Genomic DNA, 16,513 nt, shown 5'->3' on the forward strand with positions numbered 1-16,513 from the left:
AGAAGACCGGCTATCTAGCACGGAGTAGGTGCTGAGCGCTAACGCTTAAGATTGGAAGCATCCCCCATAGTGCACCAGCCTACCCCAGGAGTCCTCTGGAAGAGATGCCTACATTTGGGGGTAAATTAATAGGATTCTCTTTAAGCCCATGACTTACTGGACCTCCATCCACTCTTTTAATTCACAGACACGAGGTGTGGCAGAGGGTTGCAACCTATGCAAAGGGACAATTTACATAAGCGCCCCCCCCCCCCCCCCCCGTCTCCGTCCCATTATCCGGTTATTCCTATTCCGGGGCGGGAGTGGGGTCTGTTGTCTCCCCAAATGCGGAGGGCCCGGCACCACCACCGCGGGGGAGAAGCAGGCGAGTGGGAAGAACCTTTAAACAGGGGAGGCGGTGGTAAGAGGAGGGCTGAGCCTCCGGAGAACAATTACGGCCGTGGGGAAGGGCCACGTTTAGGGGGCGGTGGGTGTCAGAGGGGCAACGATGGAGGCGGACGAGTTCCGAGAGCCGGGAGGTTCTGCCGAGCCCGGCGAGCGCTCGCGGCCCCGGCGCGCGGGCCCAGGAGCGCGGCGAAGGCGCCGGGCCGCAGGCGGTGGATCGCCCCGGTCCACTCCCGGCGCTGGGCCGCAAACGCCGCCTGGCTTCCGCCTCCCGCGTCCGCTGTCTCCCGGCTCCTGAATGGCTGCGGGGCCGGGATTAACCTTTCACCGCCGCGCTCTGTCCAATCACAGGCTCGCTCTCATGCCGGCGCGGGGCGAGCGGGGCCGAGCGGAGCGTGGGGGCGCGGAGGGGGCGGCGCGGGCGCCGGTGGGATTCTTCAAGCGGCTGTGCGCCGTTGCCGCGGGCCGTGCGCGGGCTGCGGGCGAGCCGGGCTCTGCGCAGTCTCCGCAGGCGCGGGCGGGAGGGGTCGAGGCGGAGGCGCGGCGCGGCGCAGGCTGCTCCAGGCCCAGGTGAATGGAGTAACCTGACAGCGGGGACGAGGCGACGGCGAGCGGGAGGAAATGGCGGCGGCGGCGCCAGGCGGCACCGGGAGGCCTGGGCTGTGACGCGCGTGCCGGAGCGGGGTCCGATGGTTCTCGAAGGCCCGCGGCGCCCCGTGCTGCAGGTGAGGCGGGCTCCCGCGGAGCCGCTTTGTGTGCGGGGCGGGGAGCGGCTGCGCCCGCCTCGGCGCGGAGGCCCGCGTGGGCGCCCGGGCCCGGACCCGCCGGGGAGGGCAGCCGGCGCGGGCAGATGGCGCGCGGCCTCGCCCGGTCCCGGGCGGCGCGGCCTGCGAGCCGGGCGTCCACCGGGCCGGGCTCCGCGCCGCCCGGCCCCTGGCGCCCCTCCGGAGTCGGCGCCGTGGAGGGCCGCGGTGCGGTCGCGCTGGCGGCGGCCGGGGCCGCGGAGCCCGCGCTGCCGCCCGCCGGGCCCGCGGAGAGCAGGCTTTGACAGGTCCGGTTAGGCACGCGGGAGCGGTGCGGGACCCGCGGCGGGGTCCGGGGAGCATCCTCGGGACAACGCCGGGCCTGCCCCCGGAGGGCAGGGAGGCCGGCTGTCGTTGCTGGCGGGGAAGCGCGAGCCTTGGGGTCCCGCCCGGCGAGGATTGTTCGCGTTTACTGGCAGGTGACCAGATCTGGGTCCCCCGGGGCGGGTGGCCGGGGCCATCTTTTCGCCCCTCCCCTCCGATGTTTTTGTTGCCAGAACGCCTGAACCCTGCAGAGGAGCAGCCTTTCTGGAGGGTTTTTCATCCCCGGGAAGTCGGTGTATGTTTTAGGTTAGCGCATCAGATTCATGGGGATGGTCTAGAAAAACCGAGCTGCCCCGAAGGCTTTGCCCGCAGCAGAGCTAACACACCCCGTAATGTGTCTTTAATCGCCCGGAGATTTGTAAAAACAAGGATGCGTGAGGAGTCCTTTGCTCTTCAGGGTTCAGTCTGTGCGTTTGTGAAGAAAAGTCCTTCCGGGGACCCGCTGCTGATCCACATGGAAAGTCATAGCATTCTTAGGATTATCACGAGATAAGCATTCATCTTATTAAAGAGTAATTAACTTTGAAGCCTGTGCCGCTGGGAGGTGCTTCTGGCTTTGAATTTGCTGAATCTTTACCATCCCGATTTTCAGTTGTCTTCTGTTGCTTGTCTTTCAAGTGCAGCACACTCAGTGAATGGAAAAGGACAGGAGTTAGGAGTTAAATTACTTGGAAAGTACATATTTTTTAATGTGCTCTCGTAAGAGGTTCACTAAATTGAAAATGTATGGATGTGAACATGTCGTTTTCTCAATAAGAACCCATCTGAATCGAGAGCTCCAACAAGTTATTGGACGATGGGTGATGGTGCAGGATTCTGAATGAGACTGCGAGGGAGTAGCGATTTTAGGACTGTTAGTATTTGGGGGAGTGTCATTAATAGCTAGGCTCTGGAATAATCAGTTTCTTTCGCAGTGTTGTCTTTGGAGCCAGTTAGCTACCTGTGGCGTGTGTACGTTACACGGAATATGTGGTCTACACACACACATATATGGACACGTGCATATAATTATTTCAGAACTTCATTTTAGGTCGCATAAAACTTACTCTATAGATTAGAAATACTGTAAACATTGCTTGTAATATGATCACTATAAACATTTAAATAGCAACATGGGTTAATGGATTTACCCATGGTATACACGTGCTGTTTTAAGAAAAGATGTATTCACCAATTTAATTCGGGGAGAAAAGATCTTCTTTTCCTGCAGTTTAACGCTGTCAGCTCACCATCAGAGGTTAAGTTCCGTCGACTGTATTATGCCTGCGACTCTTCTGTATGAGTTGGTATAGCAGGGTTTTGCCGTTGCCAAGTTTTCTTGTCCTGGGTTTAGAAGACGTTTTATTTTGATGTGGCTCATGATTCTTACCTGATAGTGATTTGGGGGGTGGGACATAGGTGGCAGTTCGTTTGGTGTAGTGCTGCCTTCTAGGAATGACGTTTATGACCCTGGGACTCTCCCCTGTCACCATCCCACGTGCGGGATGCTTGTTTCATTTGAGAAAGTAGGTATTTCGTAGAGGTTCCCTCACTTGTGACCCGGTTAACATCCTGTGGTCGTTACTTGTGGCAAAGGAAAGAAAGGAAACGTTTATTAATAAAAAGTGCCTCCTTCTTCTGTGCCAGGATGTTTCGGTTGCTTTTCTATACCTGCTCCTTCAGACCTGCCTGAGACAAACGCGGCATCGTCCTTCTTTTACGTGCAAGGATATGAAGACTCCGATTATTGACCTGAGTTGTGAGCCCAGAAGTAGCAGTCAGGAGTCAGTCATGGTTTGATTTCAGAGTCCTTGCGTGTGGGCTCTTTGCAGTGCACTCCGTTACTGCAAGTGGATTTTAGGAGAAGACCTGTGTCAGACGCGGGTGAGTCCTGGGGCGCCTGGGTTGCTCAGTTGGCTGAGCATCGGACTTCTACAGCTCAGGGCATGATCTCATGGCTCGTGAGTTCGAGCCCCACGTCAGGCTCTGTGCTGACAGCTTAGAGCCTGGAGCCTGCTTCGGATTCTGTATCTCTGTCTCTCTCTGCCCTGCCCCTGCTCAAGCTCTGTCTGTCTCTCTCTCAAAAATAAAAGTAAAAACACTAAAAAAAAAAGAAAAAAAAAGACAGGTAAGTCCTTAGTTAATATTTGTTGACGGGGCGCCAGAATGGCTCAGTCGGTTAAGCATCTGACTGGCTCAGGTCATGATCTCAAGGTCAATGAGTTTGAGCCCCGCGTCGGGCTCTGTGCCGACAGCTCAGAGCCTGGAGCCTGCTTCAGATTCTGTGTCTCCCTCTCTCCGCCCCTACCCTGCTTGTGCTCTGTCTCTTGCTGTCTCTCAAAAATGAATAAATGTTAAAAAAAATTTTTTTTTTGTTTTAATTGCTGAATGAATGGAACTTTTTCTAACCTTAAATATTCTGGTGACCCCTGATTATCGGAATCATTCATATTTTTTTCTTTTTTCGTGGTAAAATCGGCATAACAGAATTTACCTTTTTAACCAATTTTAAATGAGGAGTTTGGTGGCGTTAAGTATATGTCTGTTGTGTTGCGACCATCACCACCGTCCATCTTCAAAACTTTTTCATCATCTTCACCTGGAACTCTGTCCCCATTGAACATTACCTCCCCATTCCCCCCTCCTCCCAGACCTAGGCACCCCCATTCTTCCATCTCTGTGAATCTGACTGCTCCAGAAACCTAGTATATGTGGAATCATACAATATTTGCCCTTTTGTGACTGGCTTGTTTCAGCTGGCATAGTCTTCAGGGCTCATTCATGTTGTAGCATGGGTCAGACTCTCCTTTTTTTTTTTTTAATGTTTATTTATTTTTGAGAGAGAGAGATAGAGCGAGCGCAAGTCGGGAGGGGCAGAGAGAGAGGGAGACACAGAATCCGAAGCAGGCTCCAGGCTCCGAGCCGTCAGCACAGAGCCCGACGCGAGGCTCGAACTCACAAACCGTGAGATCATGACCTGAGCCGAAGTTGAACGCTTGCTTAACTGACTGAGCTACCCAGGTGCCTGTCCGACTCTCCATTTTTAAGGCTGAATAATACTCCTTGTATATGTGTATACATGCCACATTTTTTTTATGTGGTTTTTCATGGATGGACGCGTGGGTTGCTTCTGCCTTCTAGCCTTGTGACTAATGCTGCTGGGAGCATAGATGTACAAGTATCTGTTTGAGTCCCTGCCTTCACTTCTTCTGGGTATATACTCAGAGGCGGTCAGGCTGTTTCTTGATCATCAAAACGCTAGAGTCGGAAGTTACTCTAGTATGAGTTTTCTGAGGGTTGCTCTAGGCGGTTACACTATCCTGCAAATAATTCCCCTCTGTTCAGAGATGAGTTTAGTCTCCTTGAGTCCCAGGATTTACTCATTTTTATGATCTTGCTTCCTATCACTGCCTGGCGAGTAGATGTGCAAGGAAGTGAATTCATTCAGTTGATTCATCGTGGGGCTTTGGAGTGCTCTGATGCTGCTAGAGGACGAAACTGGGAAGGTCTGTGTTCAACTTGTGTAAACAGTAAGTTGAAGCCAAGTGATTTATCTTGTTTACCTTGTGCTCTCCCTTTTGGACATTCAAGAGTTTACTTCGTTCAGAAACCCCAGTGGATGTATGTGTGTTATACTGAGTCTTATTCACAAGTTTCTTTGGAATATTTTTTCCTATCGTTACGCACTTACGACTTGCCGAAGTAGGTGATGATCTTACGAAGCAGCACCCTGCCTTTTGTAGTCTACCTCCTCCTGAGCCTGTGAGGTGGATCTTTTGTTCTTTATTTTCTGATTCTTTGATGTTCATCAAATCCTTTGCATGTTACAGGCTCATTTTTTTTAGTTACAACTGATTTCCGCTAAGGCGATTCTCGTGGTATTACAGTCTGTGTAGACATAGCCATTTACTACTTTATTTGTCTACTTTGAGAAAGGATTTGAGATTGCCTTACACTGATGGACTGATTTGAGAAGACCGAAAACAGTGGCCTAAGTGGAGGGGTAGAGTGTGGAAGTTGCTGGAAGGAATTATCGGTGAGAGACTGAGGGCAAGGACAGCCTCGGCATCTGCATGTAACCGAAGAGGTTTTTTTGTTGTTGTTGTTGTTTTGTTTTGCTTTTTTGTTTTTAATTTTTATTAGTCAAAGCAAAAGAGGAAACAGAACTAATTATATAGTCGGCATTGACTAATGAGAGGAAGTAAACCAGGAGAAGCCGACTTCTCTCTCGTATGAAGAAGAATCATTTGGATTCTTGCCTAAAATGACATTAACGATAGATGGAGAAAATGTGTTGCATTTTACAGATAGGGAAACATTTTGCACCTGCCATTTTAGAGAAAGCGGAGGAAAGCCTCAGGCTTCAGTAGTACAGGTGTGCCTCGTACTGGTAATTTGATTCGTCAGAGTTTAGTTAATTTATCTTTCAGGTGATGTCCCCGCAATATGAATGGTCTCATTCAGGCTTTTGACCGATGTTGAATCACGATCCAGTCACAAATGAACCCTTTTCTGGATAGCGTAGGCAGTCAGGATCTTCCAGATTCTCTCTGCCAGTCTTTAGGAACGCGTGTCAGTTGCCTTTCTTACGTGGTGGTGTATACTCAGTGAATGAATACAGAGAGAAATGCATTATTTTTGAGGTCAAGTCAAGCTGATGAAATTGAAATCTTCAGTCATATAAAAAGGCCTTTGTTAAAACAGATCCCCGAGTACAGAGTGGCTTTCTCGTTCATCTGAAATTGTCAATGAATTGTTAGGACTCTTTTTCATACACAAAGTTGCTTTACATTTTAAATAAGTGACTAAGAAGATGCCACAAGAAAACATTGTCAGAGGAGGTCCCTAAGCCTGTTACTGGAAAGAAGACAAAACAATTAAGTTTTGGCCCTAGCGTTCTCATCTTTGAGGCTCATGGTAATAGTAAGTGTTGGCTGCGTTAAGGTTGATAAGATAGTAAGGATGGAAGAGTGCCTGGCCTAGAAGGTGCTCAGATTTGCCTAATGAACTGATTAATTTATATTTAATTTTTTTTGGAGTCGTCCTTAGAAGCCAAGATAGGTTTACGGAGCATGATATTGCTTGTATATTAAGGCTTTTAGAAAGATCATCGTTCTTCTTATTTTGGACAGATCATGCTGTCTGATTCTTGATTCTCCTCCATTTGTGATGTACATATGATTAAGTGCATAGAAACATTGTGGACCAAGAGAGGTGTTAAGAAACTCATAGAAGAAAATTGCTATAAAAGTCGGGAGTTGTACCCGTATCGAAAGCATTCTCATTGTTGAGGCAGCCTGACTGTGGTTGTTGTGATGTTGGTTCTGTTTTTGCCGACAGCCCGATGTACGCAATGAGGTAGCGATTTAAAAAAACACATTTGGAAAATTCCTCTGGGAATTAGGTGTCTACAAACCCATTCAGAATTTTAAAAATAATGTATTGAACTCAAGTAATGAGAGGAGGATCTCAATGTAAAACTCGATCTCTGAAATGATGTAGAAAGGTTCTTTGACCAAGGAGTTAGGTCAGCAAGACTATTGGAAGGGGAAAAGAAAGGCAGCAGCAGACTTATCTAATACTTTGAGATTCCAGGACTTGTGTCTTTCTGTCGGTTGCAGCCTAGGAGGGCAATTAACCTGTCAAACCCAAAGATTTGAAGGCCTCTGATCAGTGGTATTTCAAGCTTTTTCCACCTTGGAGAATTAAAGATTAATATTTTATTATAGCATCATAGGGATGTCTGCAGTGTATCAAATAGTGCAGCTATCTATCTGACTTGGGTCTCTGTAATAGAGATACCAAGTGTAATAATGCCTTTATATTGCTAACTCTCCCTAAGTAACCATTATCCTCCTATTATGCATGAATAAAACATCATCCTTGAATCTGTATTTCACACCATCATGAACTGTTTATATATCTGTCACACATCCTTGGTGTAGGCCACTGGTTCTTACTCTGTAGACAGAGACTACGGATTTGATGAAAGATGTGAATCTTATTTCCAGAAAAACGTACATACTCGTAATTTCACATGAAATTATACGAGGTGCAGGGATCCCTCCTGAATGCTATCTGTACGTGCTTGCTTAGGCCATGTCTACACAAAGACAACTAATAGGTTAACTAAGGAGCAGTGACAAAATTCTGGATGGTTGACGCACAAGTTCCACACGATTGATGGAATCGAACGAACAGTGCAGAATAACGTGTGGTCAAGAAACCTCTGTTCTAGTTGGCTTTACTTCTAAATAACTAGCCGTATGGTAAGCGCAAGTCACCTTGGCCTTTCTAGATTTTAACTTTCTCACTGAACATTTGCAAGCCTCTAAATATCTTCTAGTCAGTAGTCTTTAAGGCACCCCTAGAACTCCGGGACCTCTCCATTTCAAGCTGAGGGTTTCGACTGAACATGAGGCATGGAAAAGAGAGGCTGCATTTTTCTTGAGTATTAAGGTTCGTATACAGGGACCACGGGAAAGGAGACCACGGAATTGTGGGCGGGTCTGAGCAGGGAATGTAAAATGCAAACGTGGAGAAATTGTCTTGAAAAGTATAGAGAGAGCCAGATTTTGCCTTGACCGGATGGCAGAATCTTTCAGACACAGTTGAGACTTTTCATCGTCTGTCTCTGCTTCCAGTACAGCTCAGTAAATGTTGGTGAATGAGGAGAAAATTTCACAGAAGCGGTTTGAAGCCTTCTACCTGACCAGTATGGTGAGGAGCCAGTAACCCATCAGGAGGCCCTGGGTACTATTAATGAGAAGAGGGTCTACTGGGAACCCTGGTACTTTAATTTTAAAAGCTTTTATTTTGTGTTGAACACTGTACTGAGAGCACCTAGCTTTTTTCCCAGTCTTGTATAGCTAAACATTAAAAAGGGAAACTCCCAAACTTCTAAATCTTTAGATGTACCTGCTGCATATACTAAACTCAAGTGATTTATTGATCTTAGGCCAAACATAATTTGGGGTGTGTTTATTCTTTTATTTTTTTATTTTTGATAGAGACAGAGCGTGAGCAGGGGAGGGGCAGAGAGAGAAGGAGACACAGAACCCGAAGCAGGCTCCAGGCTCCGGGCTGTCGGTACAGAGCCTGACGCGGGGCTTGAACTCACAAATTTCAAGATCGTGACCTGAGCCGAAGTCGGACGCTCAACCGACTGAGCTACCCAGGCGCCCCAATAATTTGGGGTGTTTTAAGGAAAAGGCAGAATTTTGTTGCTAAGAATATGTGAACAAATGATTAAACAAACCAAACCAAACAAAAATCACGTAAGGCATTTGAGTGCAGTAGGTAAATTGAGCTGGAGGTAAGGCAAAAGCTGTAATTTCTTATCTAAATGCAGTTAGCGCCTTCAAAGGAATGATTCTTTTTTTGCTTATCTGATATATGCCTTTAGTGTTCAGCCCTTCTTCGCTAAAATATGGGAAATAGTCACTGCCAAATAGTGCTTCCCTTTGGGGATATAAAAAATTTCCATCGACATATGATGCAGTTCTGAAGGAGAATGTTGTTTTGACACTCAGTCTTTGTAAACACCTAGCTTTTGTGTTGGTGAACATTAGGAAAAGAGAATTCTGGGAAGTTTGTTTTACTTGTGAGCTGGGTCTGTACTTTCGCCAAGAATAGGGAAAGAAGTAATTGTTTTAAAGCCTTTCTTTGGGGCGCCTGGGTGGCGCAGTCGGTTAAGCGTCGGACTTCAGCCAGGTCACGATCTCACGGTCCGTGAGTTCGAGCCCCGCGTCGGGCTCTGGGCTGATGGCTCAGAGCCTGGAGTCTGTTTCAGATTCTGTGTCTCCCTCTCTCTCTGCCCCTCCCCCGTTCATGCTCTGTCTCTCTCTGTCCCAAAGATAAATAAACGTTGAAAAAAAAAAAAAATTTAAAGCCTTTCTTTAAAGCACGTGCACAAATTTGCACACGCATAGCACGCGTACATATACGTGTATAATATACGTATACATGTATGAAGCCTGTATTATCTAGGTCTCTGCAGCAGATGCTCGGTTAAAGTGCTTACTTGTGTTTTCTGTATCGAGTGAAGACAAAAATCACACAGTGCATGGTAGTTTCGGGAATATTAATTTCTCTAGTTTATTTCACCATGTCTGAACCCCCTTTATGATAGCAGTCTCGTTTCAGGTAGTACTTTTCATTTTACTAGAGAAGTTCGCTTCGTAGTATTTGTATCAGGTAGTCAATTGTGTTTAGTCATCAGTTGAATGGAATAAAGATACTAGAAGAAATGACGGGATATATGGTCAGTTATTGTGTGTTTATCGAGCACCTGTGTTCCTAGACTAGAAAGGCCGAGAGGAATGTCAGTGGCCAGGGCTGATTTCAGCTGCCAGCGGCTTTAAAATTAAAGCAGTGTTTTTACTTAAATGTGTTTATGCAGATTCAGCTGAAAATGAAGCATTCAGTTTGCTTCTGTTATTTTTAAATTGCATTTTACTCTTTTTCAATCCCCTGGGGAGATCAAAGGGACCATATCCAGGAGCACCTTATTTTGACTAGCAAATCGGTGTTAATCGACTCCTCCTTTGAGATTATCGAGTATTGTGTGTTGTGGAAATAAGTTGGGAGTCAGAATTCAGGTAGAATTCCACCTCTCCCATTTATTGGTCAGTTGGCCTTGGGTAGGTTATTTCAAATCCCTGTACAATGGAAATGACACTTGCTTCAGGGCTGTTTTGAGGATTCAATTAGATAATAGATAATTTAATGCTCCATTAAGGTAAATCTTCTCCCTTCCCTCTTTCTGTGGGAACTTCCGGTATTTCATATGTACCATGGTAAATGAAGAATTTTTGCATATTGTATTAAGGATTTTTACTTCTCTTTTAAAATAAACCTTAAGTGAAATCAGTTTCAGCTGATAAACAGGAAAGTACCTAAATCACAAGGATGTACAAAGTGAACACGCCCAGATCAAGAGCAGATACGACCAGTATTTTACAAGCTCCTCTCAGTGCCCCTCCCAGGCAATTACACCCCCGCCCGCCCCGGTCCCCTGCCCCCCCCAAAAAAACAAACAAACAAACAAACAAACAAGCACCGTACTGACTTTTCCTTATTTCTAACTTTATGGTAGTAGAAGTTATATGGTATGATTTTGTGTTGGAATTTTGTGTTGGGTCCCTTCACTTAACATCTGAAGTGTGTGAGATTCACAGTATTCTGTTGTATGAATATGTCCACGTTTACTTGTCTGTTGTATTGTTATTGGACACTTGTCTTGCTTTCAGTTTCGGCTGTTAGGAATAGTGCAGTTCTTTTGCATGTTTTTTGGTGAATATGTGTCTATTTCAGTCGGTGTTCACTTAGAATGGAATTATTTGGGTTATGGGACATGCGTATATTCAGAGCAGATACTTCCAATTTGCAGTTCTACTAGCCTTGTATGAAAGTTCTCTAAGCGTCACATCCTTTCCCACACTGGATACCATGTGTCTTCCTTTTGGCCGTTCTGATGGGTGTGGTAGTAGCTCATTGTGGCTTAATTTGCATCCTTCTAATTGCTTATGAAGGTTATTGGCCATTTGATACCCTGTGCTGGGAAGTCCTTTGCCTACGCTCCATTTGCTTCTCTGCCTGTTCCTTACTAATCGGTAGAAATTGTTTCCGTATCTCCTACCCTGGCTTGCCTTTTCACTCTTAATCAGATCATATCATAAACAGACATTTTTAATTTCGACGTAGTCCACTTTGTCCATTTTTTCACTGTATGATTAGTACTTTTAGCGTCTCATCTAAGAAATTTTTGCTTACTCCAAGGACATGAAGGTATTCTCTTAAGTTGTTTTCTGAAGACTTTATTGTTTTACGTTGCACGTTTAGAACTACAATCCAGCTGGCACTGATTTTTGTGTATGACTTGAGGAAGGAGTCAAGACTCACTTTTACATCTGGATACACAATTAACCCAGTTGTTATTTGAAAAGACCGTCCTTTTTGTACTACACTGCAGTGTTGTTTTTGCCATTAATTAAATAACTTGTATGTTTGGGTCTGATTCCATGGCCTGTTCTTTTGCATTGTTTTGTGCCATTACCCACACTGTCTTATGTATTGTAGCTTTATATTAAATATTAATAAATCAGTTGACCTTTTTTTTTTTTAGAGAGAGTGCACGTGCACTTATGCTCATGTGTGAGCGGGGGAGGGGCGGGGGGAGAGAGAGAGAGAGAGAGAGAGAGAGAGAGAAAGAGAATCTTAAGCAAGCGCCATGCTCAGTGCAGTGTCTGATGTGCATCTTGATCCCACTACCCTGGGATCGTGACCTGAGCCAAAATCAAGGGTCAGATGCTCAACCGACTGAGCCACCCAGGCGCCCCTAAATCAGTTGACTCTTGAGCATTAAGCCATCCTTGCATTCCTGTGATAAACTGGTTGTGATGCATTATCCTTTTTATACATTCCTGGATTCAGTTTGCTAACATTTTGATGAGTATTTTTACACTTTTGGTTTGAGAGATAGGTCTGTAATTTTACTTTGACCATGATGTCCTTGTTGGATTTTGTTGTCAAGCTTATGCAGGTCTCACGGAAAGAGTTGGAAAGGATTCCTTTTCATTTCCGTCCTCCCGAAGGGTTTGTTGTTAACATTGTAGTTGTTTCTTTAAATGTTTAGAAGAATTCACTCTAGTGAAGCCATCTGGGCTTGGGAGTTTTTAATCTTTTTTTTTTTTTTTTTAAAGCTATAGGCCTCTTCAAATTTTTTGTTTCTTTAGATGTTAATTTGGGTCGGTTTTATTTTTCAGGGAATTTGCCCCCTTCTGAAGTACTTTCTTTAGTGGCTACTAAGATGTAACTGATACTAAAAATAGAAATAACCAGATAAAACTTTGCTCCATTTGGAAAAATTGCAACTTTTTAAAGAGATTGTTAAGTGATTTAACATAAAGAATACTCTTCATTGTGGTTCATGGAAGAATAAGCAGTGGTTAATGCCACTCGAATTAAGTTTTTTAAATACTCTTCCAGTTTAGGCACAAGTGTGATTTATTGGACAAAGTTAGTTCCCTGAAAACAAATTATATTCAAAAGCTATTGTTATGTGGAATCTGTAATTAGATTTGGAGCTAAATTTTTAATCTTTGACCACATTGCATTTTGGATTAATTTGACTAGTGAATTATAATTTAACATGTTCTTGGTTCTTTGCAGGATTGTTTCTAAGCGATAGTAAAAATAAAAATAAGTCCTTAAAGTAGGAAGTAATGGCACCTTAAAAACATTTTGGGAGTGGGGCAGTCCATATTGAAATAACCTCTAGGATTGGTTCTTAGTGGTAAGAATTGTCAGCATTTATTCATTCAAAAAGATCCTGCTTGTGCCTGGCACCCCAGTTGGTTCTGGATATATAGATTTACTGTCTTTAACTGAAACTGTTGACTTTCTGAAAAAGTGGCACTCGATGAGACCTACAGTTGAGGCTGAGGGCTGGGGGGGTGGTGGTATATGCAAAGGCTCTGGGGTAGAAAGGCCCTTGGTGGATGTGTCTGCAGGGAGGAGGTAGAATTACACAAGTCCCAGTTAGAGATAGATGCAGGGCCGTGTGCAGTAAGGATTTTCGATTTTATCCTCTAAGTGCAGAGGGAATGCATTGAACTTTTGAGCCATCTTGCTATACTGGTTTGACTCCTGTTTTCCCTATACCTAGTTACATGGTGCTTTGAGCTCCATTAATATTCTTCTCTTGTTTTTAATCGCTTTCTTTTCTTCCCCCTACCTAGGACTGATGGTTTTTGGTAGTCCTTGGCAGGAGGTTGGGTCTGGCAAATAACAAAGATTTACTCATGCTTTTGGTGTTGAGTGCATTCAGACAGTTCACTTACTGCCTCGGTCCCTTACAGACCTCAGGCTTTATCCATACAATAAGGCGGAAGCAGATGTAGAAAATTCTAAAACACATTTGGGGTGTCCTAGTGGCTTTGCTGGGTTCTGGTAGTATAGGAGGTTAACAACACATTGCCTTTGCAGGGTTTGGTAGCTGCCGGGTTTTTGCCCTTTGGTCTAGTGTGGATTCTTTCCTATGTTTTTTTTTTTTTTTTTTTTTCTTTCTTTCTTTTAAGAGGGTTATAAATATTCTGAAAGATGTGAGCCTGCACTTGTAGTTTTGGTTCCTGCTTCTTTCCCATCCTTTGTAGTCCCCAAATATGTCAATAATGTCACATGCTCTTAATTGTGCCTCACGCAGCGTGTTCTTTAGTGAGGCTCTTGCAGTGTTTCACCTCCTCCCCCCAGTACCCAAGTTCTCTTTTTCACGCCTAACATTGTATCTATTTTTTTAGTGATTTGCCTATGTGATGTAGCCACTGAATTAAATGTAGGTGTTGTGGGATGATGTAGGAGAGAGAGAGGAGCCAGAGGCTGACAGCTCCACAGACAGTTACCGTTGTAGACCCGAGGGGCTCCCGGGTGGCTCAGTTGGTTAAGTGTCTGACTTCGGCTCACACCATGATCTTGCCATTCGTGGGTTCAAGCCCCCTGGCGGGCTCTTTGCTGACAGCTTGGAGCCTGGAGCCTGCTTCAGATTCTGTGTTTCTCCCTCTCTCTCTGCCCCTCCCCAGCTCGTGCTCTCTCTCTCTCTCTCTCTCTCTCTCAAAAATAAATAAACATTAAAAAAAAAAAAAAAAGAAAAGAAATAAGGCAGAGGCTGAAAGGCAGATGAGGTCATGTGCCCAAGATCTCATAGCTTACAAATGGATCCCGTCACCACTCTGACTTTGGAGCCCACTTCTTTTCCCCTCTCATCTGGATTCTTTCTGTAATGTGTGTGTTCTGGGTTTAATTGTAACTGAGTGAAATAAGGGTGAAATGCAGGAGGCTGCATTTGTTCTGATGCTGCTTCTCTTCTCTTTTTTGAAGCATCTCTCGAATTTCCGTAATGGACATATATTTTTTTAAATTGTGTTTAGCAGTAATGAACCTCCATCTTTCTTATTAGGTCAAGGTTTTGGAACAGCCTGAAGTTCTCTTGATCACCCAGTGTGGATCTCCAAGTAGAGATGTGCAAACAGGTAGCCAAGGATAGAGAATCATCCCTAGAGAGAGAGTGACCAGCCATCCTGCCTCCTCCACGGTTGGGATAAGTGGGTGCCTAGTGCCTGGCACAGGGGACTTGCAGTGTGCAAATAGAGAAAGTTCCTGTATGAGTAGAGGCAGTGATTACAACGAGGAAAAGGAAGGTCCTTTCTAAAGGAAAGAGTAAACTTCAGAAGTTCCTTGTTTTGTCCGTCACCGCTCCTGCCTCTGGGCCTTGGAGGGCCTCATACACAGAGCCCTTGGCCGAGATGAACTAGGTGGGAGCCCTTGGCGTGTGCTGAGACTAGACGAGCAGAGGCCCAGATCTTGTTGGAGCCCGCGGGTTCTCGGCCCTGGTGGGGCTGCGCAGGAAGCCCTTTAGGCTGTGACTCCTGCTTATCCTAACCTATCCTGTTGTTTGGACACTTGTGTGGGGCAGATGCCACGGCACAGGGCTTATGATGTCCTCAGCGTGACTTGCCTGGTTTCTTTTTAGTGCATCTTCACATGCTGGCTCCTCCCCCGCATGAGGCCCTGTTACTGTCCCCTCCCGGACTGAGTCCCTCCAGGACTGAGCTCCCGCCCGGCGCTCACCTTCCCCAGAATACAAGCCGGCGGTATGGATGTCTCGCTCAGTAAATATTTGTTGAATGAATGAATAATTCAAGGGGCAGGAGGCAAAACAAAGGTCTTTTAAGTGGGGAAAATCACCCTAAGCGCCCCCCTTTTTTCTTCCCCCTGTGTTTTGATAGTCAAACATCTATATCCGTGTTTACTAGGGTTTCGTTTTTCACTTTGTTTTAAAAATATTTTCAAACTCATGAGCTGTAGGAATAGTCTAAAGAATTCCCACACCATTACCTCCATGTACCAATAATTAACATTTTGCCACATTTGCCTTCTCTCTCTGCATTCCGTTGTTACTTTTCCGAACCTTTTTAGATCAAGTGGCAGGCCTTATACTCTTCACGACTGAATACTCGAGGTAGATTTTCTAAGAACAAGAGCAGATTCTCTTACATAATCACAGTGTAGTCACCGAATTCGGAGACGTTAGCATTGATGATGACAGTTACATTTCACCAGTGTCTCTATGGGGGGAGGAAAAAACCTTTTCCTCTGGGCTCTTCGCAGATGGAGCCTGTGAATTAAATTGACAAAGGCCAGATGAACCAGACAGAAGATGTGTTTGGCATATGCACGCTGGAGATTCACCCGGGAGGAGTGAAAACCCAAGGAAGCAGTTAGGCTTGAGAGTGTATGTACCATTTTAATAAAAGGTGATGTATTTTGGACGCGTGACAAGACAAAGGAATGAGAGTTGGGGCTTCTGGGGATGGTCAGTCGTGGGAAGGGAAATAGATGAGGGAAAGTAACAGGGGCTATGGTAGTAAGGTTTGTTTATGCAGATTCACATCCTCCGGGTCTTTGGGATAATTAACGTCTCTTCCTGGTACTGGAGTGGGGAGGAGGGACACTTTCACAAAGCGACATTTATGTCCTGTTTCTCCGTTGCCTTCAGCCCAGAATACTCTCTACGCCAAAGTGGCCTGTTTTCGGGTGGCCTGTGCTGCTTCAGCCCAGTAATGTCCTTTATGGCCGTTGTCCTATTGTACGGGATTCAGTCCAGGAACCGCACCGTGTGTGTTGCATGTAGTTGACACGTTTGTTTCCACTTGGAATCCGGAATCTTTTCTCAGACTGTATCTTCTGTGATACTGACATCTTTGAAGAGCAGGAGCCAGTTGTTTTGTGAAATGAACCTCAAATTTCGTTTCCATGTTTCCTCATGATTAGATTCAGGCTTTGCAACTTTGGGCAGGAAAATCTACATAAATGACGTTTCTTTCTCAGTTCATCACATTTAGAAGTTACATGTCCGTTTGTCCCAGTCCCAGTCCCAGTTTGTCCCAGATGTCACTGTGGTTAAGGGTGTCATCTCTTGGGTGTTCCAGGGGCAACGTTACCAGTTTTCATTAGGGTTCGTAGGT

The 16,513-nt window shown here is 45.5% G+C and overlaps 1 protein-coding gene across 2 annotated transcripts in view; it reads left to right on the forward strand.

The window, feature by feature from the left end:
• Window positions 1-935: 935 nt before the first annotated feature.
• The window catches only part of DICER1 (dicer 1, ribonuclease III), a 73,066-nt gene continuing 57,488 nt past the window's right edge, over window positions 936-16,513 (forward strand). For both annotated transcript variants that reach the window (XM_086708884.1, XM_086708885.1), the window contains exon 1: window positions 936-954. The gene's annotated coding sequence lies outside the window, so the exon portion shown is untranslated. The remainder of the gene's footprint in view (window positions 955-16,513) is intronic.

The sequence above is a fragment of the Puma concolor genome, chromosome B3, assembly GCF_028749965.1.
Source record: "Puma concolor isolate L17-30 chromosome B3, mPumCon1.1.hap2, whole genome shotgun sequence".
NCBI classification, from domain to species: Eukaryota; Metazoa; Chordata; class Mammalia; order Carnivora; family Felidae; genus Puma; species Puma concolor.